Source organism: Dendrobates tinctorius, unplaced genomic scaffold, assembly GCF_039654945.1.
Source record: "Dendrobates tinctorius isolate UK_male_01 unplaced genomic scaffold, ASM3965494v1 ptg000005l, whole genome shotgun sequence".
Lineage (NCBI taxonomy): Eukaryota > Metazoa > Chordata > Amphibia > Anura > Dendrobatidae > Dendrobates > Dendrobates tinctorius.
The window spans coordinates 1,842,166-1,857,303 of NW_027361673.1; the positions used below are offsets into that span (position 1 = coordinate 1,842,166).

The 15,138-nt window shown below is 45.5% G+C and overlaps 1 protein-coding gene across 2 annotated transcripts in view; it reads left to right on the top strand.

The window, feature by feature from the left end:
- PLCL2 (phospholipase C like 2) overlaps nucleotides 1-15,138 on the top strand; it is a 244,775-nt gene that overhangs the window by 130,604 nt on the left and 99,033 nt on the right. The window lies entirely within an intron of this gene.

A 15,138-nucleotide genomic window follows, 5' to 3' on the forward strand; every position in this document is an offset into this window, starting at 1 on the left:
GACACACATGAATAATTTCTGGGAGTCCAGTACTATACTCCTGGAAATGTGTGCCCTTGTGCCTGTAACTTAAGAAAATGTGCCCGCTTTTTGTCTCTTCAGTTCACTATAAGGGCAGGTGCAGATGAATGTGTTTTCAGTCCAAGTGTGATCCTACAGAATATCTGATCGCACTCTGACCAAAGTTAGTCTATGGGGTTATGCACATGTCCGATTTTTTTCCTCAGACTGATACTGCATGATCAAGTTTGCTGCATGCAAAAGTTTGATCTGATATTCTGAATGTTTTCGGCCATGCAAGTGATTGAGTGGTGGGAAACATAGGACTGCACACGGATGACATCTGAGTGCAATCCAATTTCCGCTGCCTCACAGAATGGAGAAAAGGGAGAAATTGTTGTTTTCCATCTTCTCTTCATCCAAGAGAATCGGATCACACTATGCTCACACTCTGATCAAACGCTGATCAGAGTGTCATTTGTTTAATCAGCCCTATTCTCTCTGATGAGAAAACATATGGTCCCTAATGGTCATGCACAGGAACGTATATGAATATGTACCATGGAGCTTGACAGCCTTCATGTTCTTCTGGAGCTCAGATGCTGTGTATAAAGGGCAGTTCTTTTGAAGCAACATGATCTCTCTAAAAATGATGAAGTATGACACAATTTAGTGTTGTATACCTATGTAAAAAAATATACTACTAGATGTGTACATGAGGTCTTGTTGAGTGTGACATCATGACTACTGTTACCTGGCGGAACACATGTGTGATGTGTGAGCTAGTGATAGTTTTCGTGTATCTGTCCTATTCATTAGCATCAGACAATACAATAACGTATTCAGGACTCCACCTTTAAATCCCTATCTTTGTTTTTCCGGTTTTCTTTTTTTAATGGAACCCTTCTAAAGTTATACCCTGTATAATCTCTGCTGAGTAGAGATGAGCAAATTATGCTACCCTGATCTGGCTTCCAGTCTGGTCCTCCATGGAAGCCGGTCTTTATTTCTTCACCCAGCATCCTAGGAGCCTTTTGCACTTATGAAGGCCGATGACGGCATAATATCGCGGGGTGTAGTAAGTGCTAGAGTTGCCCAGGGTGGCACTTTGAGGATGCCAAGCACAGACGTGAAGACCGTGTGCCACAGAGGACAGTATTGGATGCCAAAACAGGGCAGTGCAAATCAAACTGCTCATCTCCCCTTCTGAGTATTATAAACTTTTTGCAACCAAAATGTGCGAACATACCACTAGCATCGTCAAGAAAAGTAGTAGTAGCAGCAGCCTCATTTCTCTCATCTTTCTACTATGGTCGTAGCCGACACATCCTGCCACTGTCTGTTTGCCCTTTGTCTTACAGATTTTAAGTCCTTATTTGTAGGGATAGTGACCGCCTCTGCCGAGCCAGATGATGTAACTGAGTGTATTCGGCTCTGTAGACTCCATTATCAAACGCACGATGTACAGTAAAAGACCTGGTGACCATTGCTAGATTTTTAGTTTCAATTGTAACCTGATGACCTCCCAATTCCTCATTGCTTTTACAATGCCGAGATGATGGTCTTCTCCGGTCTTTTCTTGGTAATGACTTGCTACACTCAAAGTGTTCCCAGCGGCCTACCAATGCCCACCATGGTGTCATGCCATAAATATTAACGTTATTGGTGGCCAGCCATGACAGTGATGCCCCCTGTAAAGTTGCCCTATTACAAGACTGACCACCCTAATATATGTTTGTATATAAGCTTAGTCTACAGGACATGGTGATGGTAATTTTGCTGGGATTCAACCCTATCTTCCGTCTTGTAAATTGATGGGTAGCTGCACAGAGTCATAGGAAGGTACGTACTGTGGTTGTACTATTTAATAGAATATCTTCCACTTTCTCAGATTGGGATTGTTCCGCTTCCTTTCTACAAAAGGGATAAGCTAGAATTAGTGGACAAATGCTGGCCATATGCAGAGCTGCTGTTGCGGCTCGCAGGCATCTGGCTCCACATGCGTAGTGCTCCAGTATGAATCTGCTGTCGCGAGGATTCATTAGTGAGGAGCAGAGAAAGCTTAGTGTTGGGTCCAGATCCCATCAGAACGGTACTGTAGGTTATTTTCCCTCCTAGCATCAGGCAGTAGAGGTGTGAGATAATCATTGTGCGTTTAGTCCAAGTTTGTTGCATTACACGGCATGAGGATATGAGAATCTCGCCATCTGGCTTTTAGAAAGAATGTTATTGTAAATATTGGAATCGCTTTTTGCTGAGGATATTTGCAATTTGAAACATGACTAGCATTTTGCTCAGTGCGAGTTCATCTTAATCATAAGCAGAAATTGCTATTACCATGGCATTAAGGCAAGGTTTTAGGTAAAGAAAGATTTCTTTTACTTTGTGCCTTGCTGATCTTCATAGGGCACAAACCTACAAACAATGAGTGACTGTCGTTCTGTCTGACCAGGCTTACACGTGTTGTAGGAATAGCCGCTCATTTGAACGGTTGGCATTCACTTCCTCTGCGGTGGCCACTGCAAGGAACATACGGTATATGGCGATCTGCAGATTCTCCCGTAGATTTTGCCTGTATCGGGGGGCTGCAATGGTCCGCTTATCATTTGGCAAACTTATATGAAAAAATTACTTGTCGAGAATTAGTCAGGCTTATCTTATTGAGGATTTGTCTTCTTGAAGATTAATGTGGGTCTAACATTCAGCACACCCACATTTTGGTGTTTTTGCTCCGGCAGTGTCAATAGGTTATCAATATCCGAAGTCTGGAAAAACCATTTAAGACTTAAAATGTACCGTATGTCTCCCTCAAAATCTTAGTAAATACTGTACATTTCATGTCCTTTTGTTCATGGGCTTCATAGTCTTCCTAGTCTTCCTTTTTTATCGTTGTTTCTAAAAGACAGTGTTCAATCTCCTTTGAGCTTTGGCATAGTAACATGGCTCAGTGTAATGGACAGCGAATTGCCCATACAGTGAAGGAAATAATTATTTGATCCCTTGCTGATTATGTAAGTTTGTCCACTGACAAAGTCATGAACAGTCTGTAATTTTAAGGGTAGGTTAATTTTAACATTGAGAGATAGAATATCAAAAATAAAATCCAGAAAATCACATTGTACAAATTATATAAATTTATTTGCATATCGCAATGAGAAATAAGTATTTGATCCCCTACCAACCATTAATCTGGCCCCTATAGACCAGTTACACGCTCCTAATCAACTCGTTACCTGCATTATTGACAGCTGTCTTACATGGTTAAAGGCCCCGTCTCACTAAGCGATCTCGGTAGCGAGATCACTGCTGAGTCACAACTTTTGTGACGTAACAGCGATCTCACCAGGGAGATCGCTGTGCGTGACAGCGATCAGCGAGCGGCCCCCCTGCCGGTATCGCTGATCGCTGGAAGAAACCTCTGGACATTTCTTTGGTCGCTGGTCTCCCACTGGCCAGCATGCATCGCTGTGTGTGACAGGCGGGAGACCAGCGATCAGGTGTAAAAAATAATAAAAAATATAGTTATTCTCACCTTCCGACGTCCCGTTCAGCCATCCCGCCTCTCTCCACGCTCCCGGTACCAGTGATCCTTTGCACGAATGACCGCGAGACTTTGTTATTCCTCGAAACCGTGACATCTCGCGGTCATTCGTGCAAAGGATCACTGGGACCGGAGCGTGGAGAGAGGCAGGATGGCTGAACGGGACGTCGGAAGGTGAGAATACTATATTTTTTATTTTGATTCTATTTTTTACAGGGATGGTCAGCGATGCCGGGTGCTTGGCATCGCTGTGCTGATCGCTGGTGAAGCTGTCTGTGTGACAGCTCTCCAGCAATCACATAGCGACTTACTAGCGATCCTGACACCTTGATATCGGTGTCGGGATCGCTGGTAAGTCGCTTAGTGTGACGGGGCCTTTACTTTATAAAAGATTCTTGTCCACAGACTCAATTAGTCAGACTCTAATCTCTACAACATGGGCAAGATCAAAGAGCTTTCTATGGATGTCAGGGACAAGATCATAGACCTGCACAAAGCTGGAATGGGCTACAAAACCATAAGTAAGACGCTGGGTGAGAAGGAGACAACTTTTGGTACAATAGTAAGAAAATGGAAGAAATATAAAATAACTGTTAATCGACATCAATCTGGGTCACCATGCAAAATCTCACCTCGTGGGGTATCCTTGATCATGTGGATGGTGAAAGATCAGCCTAAAACTACACGGGGGGAACTTGTTACTGATCTCAAGGCAGCTGGGGCCACAGTCAGAAAACCACTGGTAACACATTACGCAGTGCCCGCAAAGTCCCCCTGCTCAAGAAGGCTCATGTGCAGGCCCGTCTGAAGTTTGCCAATGAACACCTGGATGTTTCTGTGAGTGATTGGGAGAAGGTACTGTGGTCAGATGAGACAAAAATTGGGGTCTTTGGCATTAACTCAACTCGCCGTGTTTGGAGGAAGAGAAATGCTGCCTGTGACCCAAAGAACACCGTCCCCACTGTCAAACATGGAGGAGGAAACATGTTTTGGGGGTGTTTCTCTGCTAAGGGCACAGGACTACTTCACGGCATCGGTGGGAGAATGGATGGAGCCATGTACCATAAAACCCCGAGTGACAACCTCCTTCCCTCCGCCAAGACATTTAAAATGGGTTGTGGCTGGGTCTTTCAGCAAGACAATGACCCAAAACATACAGCCAAGGCAACAAAGGAGTGTCTCAAAAAGTAGCACATTAAGGTCATGGAGTGGCCTAGCCAGTCTCCAGACCTTAATAAAATAGAAAACTTATGGAGGGAGTTGAAGACCCTAGTTGCCAAGTGACAGCCTCAAAATCATAATGATTTAGAGATGATCTGCAAAGAGGAGTGGAGCAAAATTCCTCGTGACATGTGCGCAAGCCTCATCATCAACAACAAAAAATGTCTGACGGCTGTGCTTGCCAACAATGGTTTTGCCACCAAATATTAAGACTTGTTTGCCAGAGGGATCAAATACTTATTTCTCACTGCAAACTGCAAATTTATATAATTTATACAATGTGATTTTCTGGATTTTATTTTTGATATTCTATCTCTCAATGTTAAAATTAAACTACCCTTAAAATTATAGACTGTTCATGTCTTTGTCAGTAAGCAAACTTACAAAATCGGCAAAGGATCAAATTATTTCCTTCACTGTATGTCCTTATTACAGAATGAGGTAGGCACTAACCATTAAAACAACTTGACATTCAATCTACTTGATTATAGGAATATGGTATTTATCGGTCGTCCATGACAGCACCACCTGAGAGAGGGGATCCGCCCTTCAGGAACAGGAAACCTACAGATACAAAAGGGCGGCACCTCTCCTACGCATCAGTTGGTTTCCTGTTCCTAGAGGACGGGACTTCCTTCAGATCGTCCATCATGGAGTCGTCGAGGGATTCCCAGGCCGGCTGACCGACTCAGGTAGCGGGGGGATCTCCTACCTCGGTCAAGCTCCGGGGTACCTGGAAGCGCCACGGTGGGGCCGGGTAGGTCGCCACGGCAGTGGTTAGAGCAGGCGGAGCAAAGGGTCCGGTGGACAGCCGTCTCCAGAATGCGGGCACCAGGTATGTATGCAGGCCCCTCCTGATGCGTTTTCCCCCGGGGTCCGGTCTCAAACCCCCTCCGGCCGGGTCGGCGGTTGCGTCCGGTCGCCAAGCGCAGGCTGGCGCGCATGGGGGCGGCGGGCATACCGGAGTCGGGGGCGCCGTGCCGGCTCCTTTCCGCACGCTCCCGTGGCCTCTGACGCGCGGCGGAAGTGACGCGGTGGAAGGGGCGGGGCCGGGAACGCCAAAACCGGAAGTCGGGTGCCGTCCGCCTTCCTAGTGTGCGCGGCGATCCGGGGGGACGCGCGGTACCCAAGGCGGTGGGGGGGGACGGTTCATGCGGGGGAAGGTCGCGGGAGGGTTCCTGGGGGAGGTGCCGCGCCAGTGCCCTGCTGACCGGATACTGGGAGGCCTTAAAGGGCAGGAGGTGATGCTGCCGGGGTGCTTCTGAAGGCCCAGCGATGGATGACAGAACCCCATAGAGCAGCAGGACGTGCAGGAGCACCCACAGAAGGAGGCCTCGGTGAAGCCTCATACGAGTGGAAGCGGACGAGTGAGCAGAGCCGCAGAAGTTCCTCCAGTCTAAAGGATTCCCCCTGCCTCCCTCCGTGATCCGGTACCTGCCTCATCTGCATGGGTAAGAGATCTCCGTGAATGTACCCTGATGCAGTGTTCCCTTATGCTGGTTTCGCAGGGGAGGAAAGCTACGGTAAAACAGAAGCAAAGGGAATGTGCGCTCTGTAGTTGCCCCTTACCAGACGGCCACCCCAAAAGACTATGTCAGCCATGTGTGCGACAGACGGTAGGGGTTGGAAGGGGACGGGGGCCCAGGCATAGACTGACAGGCCCTTGCACTCTCCCCCATCCTTACAGGGACAGAGATGAAAGCCCTATCTAAAAGGGACTCTTCTAGGGGGAGAGAATTTAGTTTCTCAGGGTCGGAGTCCTCAGCTGCCCCTAGGAACAATTACTCCTCGGATTCCCCGGCCTCCACTTCATCCTCTTCGGATGAAGACTCAAGCCGATTCTGCTTCCCATTAGACCAGATGGACAAGCTAGTTAAAGCAATAAGGTCCACCATGGCAGTAGCAGACTCAAAGCCAGAGCTTTCGGCACAGGTAATGTTCGGAGGTCTAGATCCCAGGAAACACAAAGCTTTTCCATTAAATGATAAGGTCCAGAGCCTGATAGAAAGGGAATGGAAGAGACCCGAAAAAAGGGGCTCCTTACCACCTGCCTTCAAACGGAGGTACCCATTTGATGACCCAGTGGTAAACAGATGGGATAAGGCCCCTAAGCTGGACGCGGCAGTAGCCAAAGCCTCCAAAAAGTCCTCCATACCGTTCGATGATATGGCCTCCTTAAAAGACCCGCTGGATAAAAAAGCGGATTCCTTTCTAAAGGGAACATGGGAGATGTCAGCAGGCGCCCTAAGACCAGCGATAGCTGCCACTTGTATAGCCAGATCCGTGATGGTCTGGCTAGATCAACTAGATTCCCATCTGAAGGACGGAGCCCCAAGAGCATCCAGTCGGAAAACTCTACCGATCATCCAGAGTGCTGCGGCTTTCTTGGCTGATGCCTCAGCAGACTCGGCAAGGATGGCGGCTAGATAGGCTGGGTTATCAAACGCAGCTCGAAGGGCCCTCTGGTTAAAATGCTGGCCAGGAGATATCCAGGCCAGGTCACGACTCTGCTCCATTCCATATGAGGGGAATATCTGTTTGGCCCCGTCCTGGACGAACTTTTAGAGAAAGCCGGGAACGATAAAAAGAAGTTCCCCAGCCTCCCGAATCCTTCTTATAGACGCCCCTTCACCAGGAAAGGATATTTCCATAGAAGGCCGTCCAGAGATCAGGGCAGATGGGAAGACAAAAGAAGGAGAGGTACAGGTTTCATGTTCGGAGGAGGGGGGCGCCAGGAATGTCCATCACGTGACACTAAAAAACCGCCCCAATGACTAGATGCTGTGGGGGGAGACTAGCTGCCTTCTACCCAGCCTGGTCGCTGATCTCTAGCAGCAACTGGATACTGGGGGTGATAGCTGCGGGTTTACGACTAGAGTTCACCCGGGTTCCCCTAGATCGATTTAAGGTCACCCCTCTCAGGTCTTCCACATCAGAACAAGCTGCCCTGGAGGCCGAGGTTCATGAGCTTTGCCACAAGAAAGTCCTGACTATGGTTCCAGAGGGAGAAAGGGGGAAAGGTTTCTACTCCCCTCTGTTCCTGGTCCGCAAGCCAGACGGCTCCTTTAGGACTATAATTAATCTCAAGTCCCTCAAACGATTTCTTGGTTATACGGCCGTTCAAAATGGAAACAATCAATTCAACAATAAAGTTGTTGTTTCAAAACTGCTTTATGGTGGTGTTAGATTTAAAAGATGCATACTACCATATACCCATTCATACAGCCCATCAGCGCTTCCTCAGAGTAGCGGTTCAGTTAAATGGGTCAGTTGAACATTTCCAATATGCGGCCCTCCCCTTTGGGGTGGCAGTCGCTCCCCGGGTGTTTACTAAAGTGGTGGCGGAAGTTATGGCCCATCTACGTGAATCTAACATTCTAGTAGTCCCCTACTTAGATGACTTCCTGATTATAGGGAAAACGGCAAAACATTGTAAGGAACAGCTACAGAGGGCAATGTCGGCCCTAGAGCGGTTAGGTTGGCTGCTTAATATCAAAAAATCTCGGTTACAGCCGATGAGAATTCAGCAATTTTTAGGCCTGATTCTAGATTCTGAGAAACAGGCTGCCTCCGGAGAAGCTTGTTCGCCTACACTATCAGATCCTAAACGCTGCCAATAACCCCACCATGTCCCTCAGGAAAGCCATGTCCCTTCTGGGTTCCCTTTCCTCCTGTATCCGGCGGTCCAGTGGGCCCAGTTTCATTTAAGAACACTACAGGGGAGGTCTTACTGCATCAAAAAATCCTTGGAGGTTACTTGGAGGGCCAGCTAACCTTGTCCCGAAGCACAAGGGAGTCCCTAGAGTGGTGGCTAGAAAAGGATAATTTGTCCAGAGGGGTTCCCTGGGAGTGTGACATATCCCCAATAGTCACTACGGATGCTAGCCCTTCCGGTTGGGGGGCTCATATGGGTGAAGTCCTAGTCCAGGGCCTATGGGACCATCACCAGATAAAAATGTCATCTAATTTGAAAAGAACTGACAGCAGTAGAGCAGGCAGCTAAGAAGTTACTTATGTATCTGCAGGGCCATCATGTGCGAGTGTTCTCCGACAATCAGGTCACAGTGGCTTATGTCAACCACCAAGGTGGGACTCGTTCCAAACCCCTGAGGAATGTGGCAGAACGGTTGTTCCAACTAGCAGAACAGCCATTCTAAGCTGAATGTGCATGCCCTCGTCAGAGCGCAGCCGTTAAGCAGCTTGAGGCCGGGCCAGTACCGGCATGGGAGACTGGCTGGGAATCCCTTGTCCTGTTGACATAAATGCCGCAACCTACTAAAACAAGGAGAATGGTCCCTAAACAATTCGATCTTCGACCTGATTATACAAAAATGGAGACAGCCAGAGGTAGATCTCTTCGCCACCAAGGAAAACAGGAAATTAAGACTATTCTGCTCCCTAAATCCCAGAGAGAACCCCCTGGCGGTAGATGCCTTTTTGATAAAGCGGGACTTCAGGCTAGCATACGCCTTCCCTCCCCTATCGCTACTACCCTTGGTGTTGAGAGAAATCAAGAGAGACAGAGCAAGGGTCATAGTCATTGCTCCATTTTTGCCCAGGAGGGCATGGTTCTCATGCCTCAGGACCATGTCGGTTTCCGATCCTTGGGTTCTTCCGGACATCCCGGATCTCCTATCCCACGGCCCAATCTTCCACCCTCAGGTGGCTGGCCTACATCTGACGGTGTGGAGTTTGAGCGGGCACTCTTAAAAGAAAAAGACTTCTCCCCAGACTTGATTAACACCCTACTTAAGAATAGGAAAGCCATTACTACCAAGATCTATGCTAGAATTTGGAAGAAGTTCCTGCAGCGCTCTGAAATAGTTGCTGGGGGTTCAACTCCAATAAATCAGATCTTAGAGTTTCTTCAGAAAGGTCTGGATATGGGACTTTCCACTAGTACTCTTAAAGTACAAGTATCAGCTTTGGGGGCTCTCTTTAGCTGCAACATCGCAGGTAATTACTGGATCAGTAGGTTCATTAAGGCAGCAGGTAGGTCCAGGCCAGTAGTGAAGGATAGATTCATGCCATGGGACTTGAATCTAGTCCTTACGGCCATGACGGAAGCTCCATTCGAACCTATTTCATCAGCTTCCATTAAAAATCTGTCCCTCAAAGTAGCCTTCCTTGTAGCTCTAACCTCAGCTCGCAGAGTAAGCGACATCCAGGCATTATTTAGGCGTCCTCCTTATATACAGGTTAGGACGGGTAATACTCAGACCTGATCCGGCGTACTTACCTAAAGTGGTTTCTAACTTTCATAGGACTCAGGAAATAGTCCTTCCATCCTTCCTCCCTAATCCAGCTAATGAGAAGGAAGAAAAACTACATACCCTGGATGTTAGGAAATGCCTCATAGAATATCTGGCAGCTACCGATCCTTGGAAGAAAGATAATGCCCTATTTATTTCCCACCAAGGCCCTAGGAAAGGTTGTAGAGTGTCAAAAAATACACTAGCCAGGTGGATTAGAGAAGCAATTTCTGTAGCATACACTTCAAAAGGCAGGTCGCCACATGGGAAGCTGAGGGCGCATTCCACCAGAGCCATGGCGACCTCGTGAGCCGAGAGATCAGAAGTCTCCATCGACCAGATATGTAAGGCGGCTACTTGGTCCTCTCCGAGCACCTTTTATAGTCATTATAGGCTAGACCTGGGTGCTTCCACAGACCTCTCTTTTGGTATAAGGGTACTGCAGGCTGTAGTCCCTCCCTAAATAGTTATTACTCTCTGTAATTCTCTCAGGTGGTGCTGTCATGGACGACCGATAAAGTCTTAGTTACTCACCGGTTAACGGTATTTTTCGGAGTCCATGACAGCACCCGTATATTCCCTCCCTTTTAGTCTATTTTGGGTGTGCACTCCTTCCTCTTATACGTACACGGGTAATTTAAATAGTCGTGTATAGTATTGTATATAAGTTATGCTATTAACCATTGTGGTCCTCTGTGCTCTGTAATCCAACTGATGCGTGGGAGAGGTGCCGCCCTTTTGTATCTGTAGGTTTCCTGTTCCTGAAGGGCGGATCCCCTCTTTCATGTGGTGCTGTCATGGACTCCGAAAAATACCGTTAACCGGTGAGTAACTAAGACTTTTCCCTGGGACCATCTGGACTGAAGAGACAAGTCCAGCGCCGCCCTGGGTGGCTTTATTTGCACTGCTCTAGTTGATTGACAGGTCTCCCATATGTGCGTACTAGGGACAGGCCTGTCAATCAACTAGAGCGACATAGGGGGAGGTTAACTCTTCAAAATATGTTTTCTCTGAAACATCGGAGCGTTTCAGAGAAAAACATGCCTAGTTGTATTTATCCAGCCAAACTTTTATTCATACTGCCTGTGATTTGGACAGCATAAATGAAGTGACAGATTCCCTTTCAGCATTTATTGGTATTATAAGAGATAGGAGAAGTTGGGAGTATACTGTGTAGGTGCTACTAAGCATAGAAGCCATAATACCCTATTCACATGTAGTCTTAGGTTTCATTTAGCATACAGTGTATACTAGGAAGAATTTCCCAACATATGCCTTAAAAAGAGACCATGACTGAGCCCTAGCAGTGGCATTCGTCACTCACTCATGCGCTATGTTAGACCCGTTTATAATATTCATCATAAGCTTTTTTAATAGCTTTTTAAGACGGATTCAGATGTTGCACATCTGCCACATACATCCGTCGTCCATAAGGAATAATGACATTTAATAAATGTCTATGTCATGAAAAGCTTATAATATACTTATGTGTTTAATGGATGTCTTAGATGGATGCCGTACAATAGGAAAATAAAAAGGAGCACCAGCATCCAATTCACTTGACATTTAAAGGTAGATAGCGAATTGGTCTAAACCAGGGTTGCACAACCTTTTCAGGTCTGAGAGCCCTATGTCATGTTGAATCACTCCCATGGACTGCAATAAAACCTAGAGGGGTATTATCATTTGAGACATTTCCGGCTTATCAAAATTATATACAATAATTGCCTGATAGAGAGGAGTCCAGAAAGTGAAACATGCACCTATGGTAATGATAGGGGATACCCTTTACCCACAGTTAGCAATTCGAGCCAAAGGGCATGTGTGAATGTGACTCTCCCAAATGTAAACTTAAATGTTATAAACTATAATATATAAAGCTACAAGTATAGATCGACAGCGGCAACTCGTATATATCTTTCAGGACTCAGTAGTAACTTTGTCAACAGATATTTATTTGACTAACACTGATATATATGTGGTGTCTGCGGCACAATATCAACGGGTAAAACCAACAATGGAACTTGCTCGGTTCTGGTCACTCAGTTCCTCACTCGGATCTGATTACTCTGCTTTTGAGTCAGATCTGGTCACTCGGTTCTGGTCACTCTGTTTCTTACTCTGTTTCTTACTCTGTTCTGGTTACTCGGTTCCTCACTCAGATCTGGTCACCCGCAATGGCGGCTGCAAGAAAACTCCGTTGCATCACATATCCGTCCCAACACAGGTCCAGGTGCCGACTCCTCCCATTCTCTGCCCGCCAAACCTTTTATAATTACTGCGTCACAGCTGTCATCTAACCTGGTGTCTTCTCAAGTGTCTTCCCTTCAGGAACCATGTGCTTCATCCTACAGTTCTTCCTGTTGCAGTTCTTGTTACTTTCTCTTGTCCTACAACATGTGACCAGCAGATAGTGGTGCCTAGTTGCAGACACTCTACTAGGCCTCAAAATTTCTCATATGTTCATCTCGTTACTCTGTGATGCCTTTTGTCTTATTTTGTGGATTTCATTCATACATTACCATTTAAAAAAATGGTTTCCCATGCTGTGTACTTTTTTATTTTTTTATTGCAGTGCTTGGGATTTAATAGTGTAGCCTGTTATGCATGTTTTGTTTTTTGTTTTTCTTGCAGTAAACTGACAGAAAGATGGTGGCCAAAAGTTGACTATTTCCACCACCGATGGGCACAGTTTGCGTGTTCTGTACTTCTGGAGCTTTTATCAGTGTATACACTAAACTAAATTGAAAGAAAAAGTGATGTAATTGGGACCTGACCTGTACTAACAAATGAATTGTAGATTTTCTGGTAACATACCCTTGAAAGTAGATTTATAGATTTTACCATCATAATGAGATTAATTATGTCCGCAGATGGTACAATTCATTTTACATACAAATATTAGTTATTATGTAACAGAATTTCTCTTTCAGTGTAAAAGGCTGTATAACCTACATACAAGCCATTAATCAGTGTGTGACAGTCTGCCCTATCATATCTGTGTTTCCTCTTAGTTCTGTGCAGATTATCTTTCCATGGAGCATAGTATGGCAGCCAAATGTGCAGACCAGAGACCTGTCATAATGAAATAACTTAGAACAAGCGACGCTATTTTCTTATCATGTCTCTGCTGACATTGCCATCTAAAGCATTGATGGCTTATAGGTTGTCTCTAGTTTCGAATGAATGTGCCAAATTGAGGTCTAAAAGTAGCATCAAAGTATTCAGCATCTCTCACTTGTGTAATGTTGCAAGTACTTGGCTGATAGGGGCAGCACATCCAGCTCATTGTATTTGGCCTTTATGAGTTCCCAAATGTCACGGACTATCACGAGGTTTGGACAGTCAAGAGCAGGTGAACATCACAGGTCTTTGGAGATATCGAGATACTCAAAAATTGCCTTACAACTAACATTTATGGTTTAAAACTCCCCCAAAAATTGAGTTTAGAAGCGCATACAGATCTAGTTGGTAAGGTGTACATTCTTCTAAGTGTTCTTTCTGTTGTCCTTGTCCTTTTTTAACTTTCTAGTTGGCTCAGAATTAGCTTATGGAGCCCAGTCACAGCACACTATGTTAATACTAAATCTCCTGGCTCCAACCTAGGCCGACAGCTGCAGCCTCCAAGTGTATTTTCAAAGTATTCTGAAATATTACATGCCATACTTTGGTTTGACAGAGTTGATGAACTTTCTTGTGGTCTCCTAAATGTCTGCGACCAGATTTAGAAAAGCCACCTCAGCTAAAACCCACATTTGATTGAAAGCATAATTTGCTGTGATCTGTACTTTTTTGTATCATTGGCTACATGTATTTTACAGTTGCTAAATAGTTTCATAAATTACTATTTGTTCTGGGAAATGTTCTGATTAAAGGGAGCTGTCTAAATTGCATCCCTTTCAAGTGTGACTTGACTGTTCGCTGCGGGTCAGGGTATTAGGACTTTCAGCAAACAGCATATTTTGTCATGGTAAGATGCTCCCAGCTATTCATGTAATGGCGTTTTATATAGAAGCCATTTTTATTGGTTCATACAAGGGTGACCAAAAGGACATCTCCATATTCATATAGGTTAAAAGGACAGGGGTTGCCCGGATGTGACAATCACTTTAAGGCAAGGGTCAACTGAGAGAATCTGGCCGATTATGATAATTGCACTATGATCAGACTTTGATCAGACGTTTGATCATACATCATAGTGCAGTCAGTCAGATTTTCAGAGATGTGGAGAAAGAGGAAAAAAAAGTTTCTTCATTCAGTCTAATGTCATCCGACTGCAGTTTGATGTTTTCCACGAACCCAGAGACGTCAATGGCCGAGTGCCATCCAATTATAATTATCGGAGGCTACTTGTGCATACTTCTTAGTCTGAGGAAAAAAATCGGATATGTGCACTCCCTCATTGAATAACACTGGGACGAGTCTGATCCGTCAAAAACCACCGGGATGCACTTGTTTGATTGTTACAGTCGTGTGCACGAGCACTAAGGCATAAAAATACTGTTGCAAAGCACCTATTACACACCTGTGCTGATTACTATCTTTGTTCCCTATGTGAAGTGTTGGAGAGTTTTGTTTTTTAAAGGGGTGTTTCCCTGGTTAGACATTCTTGGTATAGCCTGTCAAAATATGTGTTCCACCACTGGGACTTGAATCTATTTCACAGTGGTGTGAGTGAAGAGGCCATCCTTACATGTGCCAAAATATCTAGCATAGGAAATCTTCTTTTAAGGCAAACGTGTGTAGGAAGTTCTCCTCTATTGGAAATGTAGGTTATTTTATATGACTTAATATTAGATGTGGATAAATAAACCTGTAAAATGCCTCAAGTTCTCTATCCAGTGTCTTTTAAAGCATTTTCCTCTCCAAAGTAACTTCAACCAATAGGCTTGCGCTGGCTAACGTTAACAAAATTGTCCTTATTCTGCTTGACCAGCTTCAGCTCTGACTTTCCCCTGTTTGCAGACTGTGGTGGTGGTGGTGATGTCGTGACCAATACAGCCAATGTAGCGTGGGCTGCAGATGTAGGCAGCTAGTCAATAAACCCAATGATTGGCTGCACCGGTGACATGCGCTGTCATTGTGAAGTTACCGATGCAGCCTGTAAACCATCCTTGGGAACAG